This window comes from Bos indicus x Bos taurus, chromosome 18, assembly GCF_003369695.1.
Source record: "Bos indicus x Bos taurus breed Angus x Brahman F1 hybrid chromosome 18, Bos_hybrid_MaternalHap_v2.0, whole genome shotgun sequence".
In the NCBI taxonomy this organism is placed as follows: domain Eukaryota; kingdom Metazoa; phylum Chordata; class Mammalia; order Artiodactyla; family Bovidae; genus Bos; species Bos indicus x Bos taurus.
The window spans coordinates 28,353,874-28,363,668 of record NC_040093.1 but is presented as its reverse complement, the minus strand read 5'-3'; positions in this window follow the sequence as shown (position 1 = coordinate 28,363,668).

Here is a 9,795-nt window from a genome sequence, read left to right as displayed (position 1 = left end):
AAATCCAGCACTTCAAAATGGCAGCCAGAGGGTGAGGCTGGGTGTGCATTTGCTTGGTTTGGACCACGCTATTTTGTGAAGTTGAGTTTTAATGCCTTCAGGGGAGATTTTCGTTTTCACAGGGCTTCCCTTCTTCCTATTAAGTTCTGCCTCTTGTATACATATGGGCTTCCTTTGTGGCTCAGCTGGTAAAGAATCTGCCTGCAATGCTGGAGACCTGGGTTCGATCCCTGGGTTGGGAAGATCCCCTGGAGAAGGGAAAGGCTATCAACTCTAGTATTCTGGCCTGGAGAATTCCATGGGGGTTGCAAAGAGTCGGACACGACTGAGTGACTTTCACTTGTACACATATGTGGCTTAATTCCTGGCCTGGGATGGCCTTCGTGTTTGAAAAGTAAATCCATCTACTGCTTCTAGTTGGACCACGGCGTGACTCCTGACTAAAAAGACATGGGAGTCTTAAACTAGATTCTTTATTCTCTGCTTGTAAGAGGATGAAATTTGCTGGAAATTGCTAAATGTCACCATTGTTGAGGTGACACCGAAGAAGTCAACATGTTATGAGAAAACCAGCAGGACTGACACCCAGTCCAGGAGACCTTCAGCTTTTTCAAGACAGTGAAAGTAAAAGGTCTCTCAAATATCGAGAAACGTACTTTATAACCAGAATAGTCTGTGATGAATAGGATAATAATATTCCACCCTGCCTATAAAGAAAAGTGGTATGGACATTACTGCGTTTTTGGACACTGGAGCAACTATATCACTCATTTCTGAGAGGTTGTCAAAAAAAATTGAAGGGTTTAAATATATGACCTTTTACAGGAATTACTTCAACAATAGCTTATTCTACTGAGTCCATTGAAGTTGCAGTTGCAACAGTGAATTTCCTGTTGCGAGATGCAAATTGTGGGCTAATTGCAAGATTTAATCCTACCTGTTTAGGGCAGTCCTCAGAAAACTGGGTTTTTGCAACACTATTTTATGGGTTAGTACCAAACATTCTGTCACAAACTATAGAAGGAAATTTAAGAAAAGAAATAGTAATATTCAGAAGGCAAGAGCTATCAGAAATATAGACTGATCTTAGAGCAAATGGGTTTTGCTTTGTAAATCAAGTTGGTAATTAGACAAGGGAGCCATTCAGGTTGATGCAGAACACCAAAGCCTCCAAAAAACAGGGGCAGTGCAAATGCCAACCCGCTATGTGTGATAAAACAAAATGAGGAAAATGAACGTTCACCCGTTCTTTGGTTAGTCACTCTCCTAGGAAACACCGCAGTGTTATACCTGTCTAGACCATGCACGCAATCTAGCCTGAAAGAGGCCTTTCAGAAATACCAGAATGAGGTAGGCGAGAATGTTTACTGAAATAGATAACTGAAAGCTCCACTTGCAGCCTGTCAGTTTTGCCATTTGAATAACTGTGTCTGAAGCCCTGAGTAATCTCCATCTGTATGAGTTCTTCAGATTCACTGGTGTCACCTGCAGTCATTGACAACTCCCCAGATCTTCTCTGTCAAGTACCATATGTGCACACCAGAGACATATCCAAAAGCTGCTGGCAAATATCTTTAGATAATGAGTGCAAATTAATAACTCGTTTTGTACGTCACAAGGGATCATGCCAATTTAATGTTATGCCCTTTGGGTGAACAAATGGGACAAAGATCTTTTAGATACTAATGAATAGTGTCTTACAAGGATTAATTTGTCCAACTTTTTGCTGGGCTGACATCACATGCAACATGGCTTGATTTGTTGGGTCTCTGGTGGGGTTGGCTCTGTAGAAGTAAGAAGAAAATGAATTTTAACTTTGGGCTTTAAGACTGTTTTTAAGAGGGATGTCATTCTGGTTTCTCAGTGAAGCAGCTTCTCATAGGGTTATCATGTATGGTAGTACAGGCTGGACCTTTATTCACTCACAGTGTAGTCTGCGTGAATGGTGCCCCAGTCCCCTCCCCAGAGCTGAGTGCACACAGTTAGTGCAACTGTTTGCAGTGGATCTAGTAACCTCTCATGACTAACCATCATTTCACTCTGGATGGCAGCGTGTATTAGTAATGGTGAGTGTAATACTCCACTGTATTAACAAGAATTTGATTATTCACAAGGATTTGTACTCTTTCTGATTAGGAATTCAGTGGCTCCTGTGTTTATTATATACTGAAGTTTGTGTACGCCTGTGTTTTCTAATGAAAAATTAGATAAAATTTTTTAGCTATTGTATTTCTGTATATTAAAAGTATAGATTGGAGTGGGTTGCCTTTTCCTTCTCCAAAAGTATAGATATTTGCCAGTATTGGCTAGGGAACAGGGAAATAAGTATTCTCTTAAATTCTTATTTCGTAGCATAAATCAGTAGGGCTTTTTGATTTTGGGGGAAATTTGGAAATTCTGTTACATAAAAAATGTATGTATCTAACAGAAATTCTTTGCAAGGGTACAATATATGTATAAGTATTGTTTGTTGTAGCTTGTAATAACAAGGACAGACCAGTCACACCCCAAAGGAGGAATTTCACTAAATCAATGGCAGACTGAGTCTCTGCAAAGGACTGCTATGAACGATAAGGAGTAAAGCAGACCAACTGTGTGTACAGTACACACCATTGCAAGCACATGTGGCAACAGTGTCTGTTTATAAGGACTGACCTAAAAGAGACCAAAGGTATATCATTAAATGGAAAAAAGAAAGATGTAACACAGTATTCAGGGCATGATCTCATTTACACAAGAATTAAATAAATAAGAATGATAAAGAAACTGAAAGTGAAAGTGAAGTCGCTCAGTTGTGTCTGACTCTTTGCAACCTCGTGGACTGTGGCCCACTAGGCTCCTCCGACCGACCATGGGATTCTCCAGGCAAGAATACTGGAGTGGGTTGCCATTTCCTTCTCCAATAATGATACAGACACATACATAAAAAACAGTTCTGTGTATATAGACTTGTTCAGTTAGTTCAGTTCAGTCACTCAGTCGTGTCTGACTCTTTGCCACCCCATGGACTGCAGCACACCAGGCCTCCCTGTCCATCACCAACTCCCAGAGTTTACTCAGACTCATGTCCATTGAGTCAGTGATGCCATCCAACCATCTCATCCTCTGTTGTCCCCTTCTCCTCCTGCCTTCAATCTTTCCCAACATTAAGTTCTTTTCAAATGAGTCAGCTCTTCGTATCAGGTGGCCAAAGTATTGGAGTTTCAGTTTCAGCATCAGTCCTTCCAATGAATGTTCATTCAGGACTGATTTCCTTTAGGATTGAACAACACAACAGGGACCTAAGGTCCCAGGAGCTGCAAGGTGCAGCCAAAGGAGAGGAAAAGGTGTAGAAACAAAAAGAGCGCCGAAGATTTCCAAAATGTTTCCCTAGGGAGATGGGGGTGGAGCGGGGCAGGGGTAACTTCCTGCTGAGAATGAGTGTTCTGGAGCAGTGCTATCCAGTATGGGAGCCGCCAGCCGCATCTTGTTAACATAGGGGTTGGAAATGGCAACCCCACTCCAGTATTCTTGCCTGGAGAATCCTCGTTGACAGAGGAGCCTGGGGGGCTACAGTTCATGGGGTCACAAAAGAGTCGGCCATGACTGAACAACTAAGCACAAAATGTGTGGGTTCCCCAAATTGACATATGTTAGAGGAGCCTGGTGGGCTGCAGTCCATGGGGTCGCTAGGAGTCAGACACGACTGAGCGACTTTACTTTCACTTTTCACTTTCATGCATTGGAGAAGGAAATGGCAACCCACTACAGTGTTCCTGCCTGGAGAATCCCAGGGACGGGGGAGCCTAGTGGGCTACCGTCTGAGGGGTCGCACAGAGTCGGACACGACGGAAGTGACTTAGCAGTAGCAGTAGCAGTGGTGTAAAATATTCATAGGGTTTCCTAACTTGATATGAAAAAAGAACAAAATATCTCATTCAGTTCAGTTCAGTCGCTCAGTTGTGTCCAACTCTTTGGGACCCCATGGACTGCAGCACACCAGGCTTCTCTGTCCATCACCAACTCCCGGAGCTTGTTCAAACTCATGTCCATCGAGTCTGTGATGCCATCCGACCATCTCATCTTCTGTCGTCCCCTTCTCCTCCTGCCCCTTCTTCTCCCCCTTCTCCTCCCCTTCAATCTTTCCCAGCATCAGGGTCTTTTCCAATGAGTCAGTTCTTCACATCAGGTGGCCACAGGATTGGAGTTTCAACTTCAGCATCAGTCCTTCCAATGAATATTCAAGACTGACTTCCTTTAGGATGGACTGGCTGGATCTCCTTGCAGTCCAAGGGACTCTGAAGAGTCTTCTCCAACACCACAGTTCAAAAGCATTAATTCTTCAGCACTCAGCTTTCTTTATAGTCCAACTCTCACATTCATATACATAACTACTGGAAAACCCAAGCCTTTGACTAGATGGACGTTTGTTGGCAAAGTAATGTCTCTGCTTTTTAATAAGCTGTCTGGGTTGGTCATAACTATTCTTCCAAGGAGTAAGCATCTTTTAATTTCATGGCTGCAGTCACCATCTGCAGTGATTTTGAAGCCCCCCAAAACAAAGTCTGTCACTATTTCCATGTTTCCCCACCTATTTGCCATGAAGTGATGGGACCAGGTGCTATGATCTTAGTTTTCTGAATGTTGAGTTTTAAGCCAACTTTTTTTACTCTCCTCTTTCACTTTCATCAAGAGACTCTTTAGTTCTTCACTTTCTGCCATATGGGTGGTGTCATCTGCATATCTGAGGTTATTGATATTTCTCCCGGCAATCTTGATTCCGGCTTGTGCTTCATCCGGCCCAAAGTTTCTCATGATGTACTCTGCATATAAGTTAAATAAGCAGGGTGACAACATACAGCCTTGATGTACTCCTTTCCCAATTTGGAACCAGTCTGTTGTTCCATGTCCAGTTCTAACTGTTGCTTCTTGACCTGCCTACAAATTTCTCAGGAGGCAGGTCAGTTGGTCTGGCATTCCCATCTCTTTCAGAATTTTCCACAGTTTATTATAATCCACACAGTCAAAGGCTTTGGCATAGTCAATAAAGCAGAAGTAGATGTTTTTCTGGACTCCTGCTTTTTTGATGATCCAGCAAATGTTGGCAATTTGATCTCTGGTTCCTCTGCCTTTTTAAAATCCAGCTTGAACATCTGGAAGTTCACGGTTCATGTACTGTTGAAGCCTGGCTTGGAGAATTTTGAGTATTACTTTGCTAGTGTGTGAGATGAGTGCAATTGTGCAGTAGTTTGAGCATTCTTTGGCATTGCCTTTCTTTGGGATTGGAATGAAAACTGACCTTTTCCAGTCCTGTGGCCACTGCTGAGTTTTCCAAATTTTTTGGCATATTGAGTGCAGCACTTTCACAGCATCGTCTTTCAGGATTTGAAACAAATTAACTGCAAATTCCATCACCTCCACTAGCTTTATTTGCAGTGAATCTTCATAAGGCCCACTTGCCTTCGCATTCCAGGATGTCTGGCTCTAGGTGAGTGATCACACCATCGTGATTATCTGGGTCATGAAGATCTTTTTTGTATAGTTTTTCTGTGTATTCTTGCCACCTCTAAATATCGTCTGCTTCTGTTAGGTCCAGACAATTTCTGTCCTTTATCGAGCCCATCTTTGCATGAAAAGTTCCCTTGGTATCTCTAATTTTCTTGAAGAGATCTCTAGTCCTTCCCGTTCTGATGTTTTCCTCTATTTCTTTGCACTGATCACTGAGGAAGGCTTTCTTATCTCTCCTTGCTATTCTTTGGAACTCTGCATTCAAATGGCCATATCTTTCCTTTTCTCCTTTGCCTTTCACTTCTCTTCTTTTCATAGCTATTTGTAAGGCCTCCTCAGACAACCATTTTGCCTTTTTGCATTTCTTTTTCTTGGGGATGGTCTTGATCTGTGCCTGCTGTACAATGTGTCATGAACCTCCATTCATAGTTCTTCAGGCACTCTGTCTATCAGATCTAATCCCTTGAAACTCTTTGTCACTTCCACTGTATAATCGTAAGGGATTTGATTTAGGTCATACCTGAATGGTCTAGTGGTTTTCCCTACTTTCTTCAATTTCAGTCTGAATTTGGCAATAAGGAGTTCATGATCTGAGCCACAGTCAGCTCCCAGTCTTGTTTTTGCTGACTGTATATATAGAGCTTCTCCATCTTTGGCTGCAAAGAGTATAATCAATGATTTCGGTGTTGACCATCTGGTGATGTCCATGTGTAGAGTCTTCTCTTGTGTTGTTGAGAGCGGGTGTTTGCTATGACCAGTGCGTTCTCTTGGCAAAACTCTGTTAACCTTTGCCCTGTTTTATTCTGTACTCCAAGGCCAAATTTGTCCATTACTCCAGGTATTTCTTGACTTCCTACTTTTGCATTCCAGTCCCTTATAATGAAAATGACGTCTTTTTTGGGTGTTAGTTCTAGAAGGTCTTGTTGGTCCTCATAGAACCATTCAACTTCAGCTTCTTCAGCATTACTAGTTGGGGCATAGACTTGGATTACTGTGATATTGAATGGTTTGCCTTGGAAACCAACAGAGATCAGTCTGTCGTTTTTGAAATTGCATCCAAGTATTGCATTTCGGACTCTTTTGTTGACTGTGATAGCTACTCCATTTCTTCTAAGGAATTCTTGCCCACAGTAGTAGATATAATGGCCATCTGAGTTAAATTCACCCATTCCAGTCCATTTTAGTTCACTGATTCATAAAATGTCGATGTTCACTCTTGCCATCTCCTGCTTGACCACTTCCAATTTGCCTTGATTCATGGACCTAACATTCCAGGTTCCTATGCAGTATTGCCCTTTACTGCGTCAGACTTTACTTCCATCACCAGTCACATCCACAACTGGGATTTTCTCTGGAGGATGAGACTCTGTAGTCTCCAGGAATCTCATTTGCTATGACATATATTTCTTTATTTAAAAAATTGATGACAAAAAATAAGAAAAAAATTGTATTTGTAATTTAGAAAATGAGCCTGCCAACTTCCTGACTGCTGGTGCACTTGGGGGTTTTGCTAGCTCACATTTAGGATCATGAGTCTCCCGATAATTTGCATCCACAAGACAAAGAGAGTTGGGATACCAAGGTCAGAGCTCATTGCTGACTCTGTAGAAAGAATCCTGACTCTGCCCCATTAATGGTGACCACAGTTTCTTACAGTGGTTACTTGCTTGGCAGGCTAAGCTTTGTCCTAAGCTTTGACAAGGTGCAAATGTAGATATTCCTTAGGACTGACATTTCAGATAGTCACAAACCTGATTGACCATATTCATTTCCCCTCCAAAAAGGCCTTGCAATTTTTGTGCGTCACTGAAGGATCAAAATTACACAGCATGGGATATTTTTTCTTGGTCTAATAGAAGTTCAGAGCTCAACCAGTCAAGTACTGGTGGTGGAAGCATCCTTAGCCTTTTTGGGTGGTAGATACATGAGAAATGGGAGCTATGGAAACAATAATCAATCTACCTGCATATGCACTTCAAACATCATTTTGCACTTAATTCAATTCAGGAGCTATTCTGCTGTATTTTAGAGACATTCCATTGTTTTTGCTCAGTAGCTAAGTTGTATCCAACTCTTTGCAACCCCATGACTGCACCATGCCAGGCTCCTCTGTCCTCCACTATCCCATGAAGTGATGGTACCAGTTGCTATGATTGTAGTTTTGTTTTTGATATTTTTATTGGTGTTTAAAATTAGTGAACTAGAGAATTTACATTGGAAAAGAATATATTTTTGAGTACCATATGCATATTTAAAAATAGCTGTAACCTCAGCAGGAAGAAGTCCCTAGGAAATCTTGTTCTTCAAAGATTTAAACAATGAATTGATGCTCTAGGTTGATGCTTTGGAAATTTGAGTGGGTTATGGATTGATGACCATGGTACTGGTGATACATACTTGCTAAATGGGGACCCACTTAATCTCTCAGGAATTGCTTGTTTTCTCCTGCTCCGTTTTCATTTTGTGGACACTGGAGATTTCATTCATGATTAAGTTTTCCCTATTTGGCTTTGTTGCAAGAAAGCCTTAGAACCAAACTGGTGATTTGCTCAAACAAGTGTGTAAGACTCAGTGCCATTTTGCATTTACCCATTTCTGGATCTTTGTTTATACTCCTTGTGTTTTTCTTTCTTCCCAATTTCTCATGTAGGTTGTCTTGTGTTATTTTGTATAATTGTGAATAAGTATTAATCTTTTTAAAGGATAAAGAAGGATATAAATAAATACAGAGATAAGTAAATAAATGCAGTAGTCCTAGAAGCACTGGCATTTTGCCCCTTGTTTAAGGCTCAGGGATCATGTTTTCCTGGTGTTCAATGGTGTGTCCTAAGTCATGTCTGATTCTTTGCGACCCCATGGACTGCAGCATACCAGGCTTCCCTGTCCTTCACTATCTCCCAGAGTTTGCTCAAACTCATGTCCATTGAATTGGTGATGCCATCTGCCCATCTCATCCTCTGTTGCCCCCTTATCCTCCTGCCTCAATCTTTCCCAGCATCAGGGTCTTTTCCAATGAGTTGGCTCTTCACATCAGATGACTGAAGTATTGGAGCTTCAGCTTTAGCATCAGTCCTTCTAATGAAAATTCAGGGTTGATTTCCTTTAGGATTGACTGGCTTGGTCTCCTTGCAGTCCAAGGGGCCCTCAAGAGTCTTCCCCAGCACCACAATTTAGAAGCATCAGTTCTTCAGTGCTCAGCCTTCTTTATGGTCCAACTCTCATATCTGTACATGGCTACTGGAAAAACCATAGCTTTGACTATATGGACCTTTGTCAGCACAGTGATGTCTCTGCTTTTTAATATGCTGTCTTGGTTTGTCATAGCTTTCCTTCCAAGGAACAAGTGTCTTTTAATTTCATGGCTGCAATCACCATCCACAGTGATTATGGAGCCCCCAAAAATAAAATCTGTCACTGTTTATACTTTTTCCCCCTGCATTGGCCATGAAGTGATGAGATTGGATGCCATGATCCTAGTTTTTTGAATATGGAGTTTTAAGCCAGCATTTTTACTCTTCTCTTTCACTCTCTACAAATGGCTGTTTAGGTGTGTCTTGGTGTGTCTACGGCTATTGTAAGAAACAAAACTGCCCACTTTCCAAAAGCTGTTTGGAGTTGGGCCTGTGCAGTTGGGTGTATTTGGACATAGCTTGTAGACACACATATGGCATGGCAAGTTTCTGACCTGTTCTGGACTTCCAGGATTTAGGAACTCAAGAGAGCTGGAGTCTCAGTGGTTCCCTAATAGCCACTTTGGTGAGAATAACAACCACATTTGACTTGTGAGGTAGGTATTTTTATAAACCTCATATTTCTCCATGTGATGACTTCTTAAATAACCTGATAAGGAGGCGGTCGATTTTTACCTTTTTACACCCTACCTACAAGAACATTTCTGAAACCAATACAATGGAAATGCCTTTTACGTTCTTTCTTTAAAAATGTGTTCAAAGTCCTAACTGCATAGATACTATGGCCATCCCATCATCAGCTGTGTACATGAGGAGTCAGTCTTAGGGTGTTCTTCCAGAGAAGCCTTCTTTTTTTCCCAGTGACTTAACTTTTTGGCCCCTTTGTAGCTCAGTCAGTACCCCGGTTCAATTACCCACTTCAATATTCTTGGGCTTCCCTGGTGGCTCAGATGGTAAAGAATCCACCTGCAATGTGGGAGACCTGGTTTCGACCCCTGCATTGGGAAGATCCCCTGGAGGAGAGCATGGCAGCCTGTTCCAGTATTCTGGCCTGGAGAATTCCATGGACAAAGGAGCCTGGTGGACTGTGGTCCATAGGGTCTCTAAGAGTCAGGTA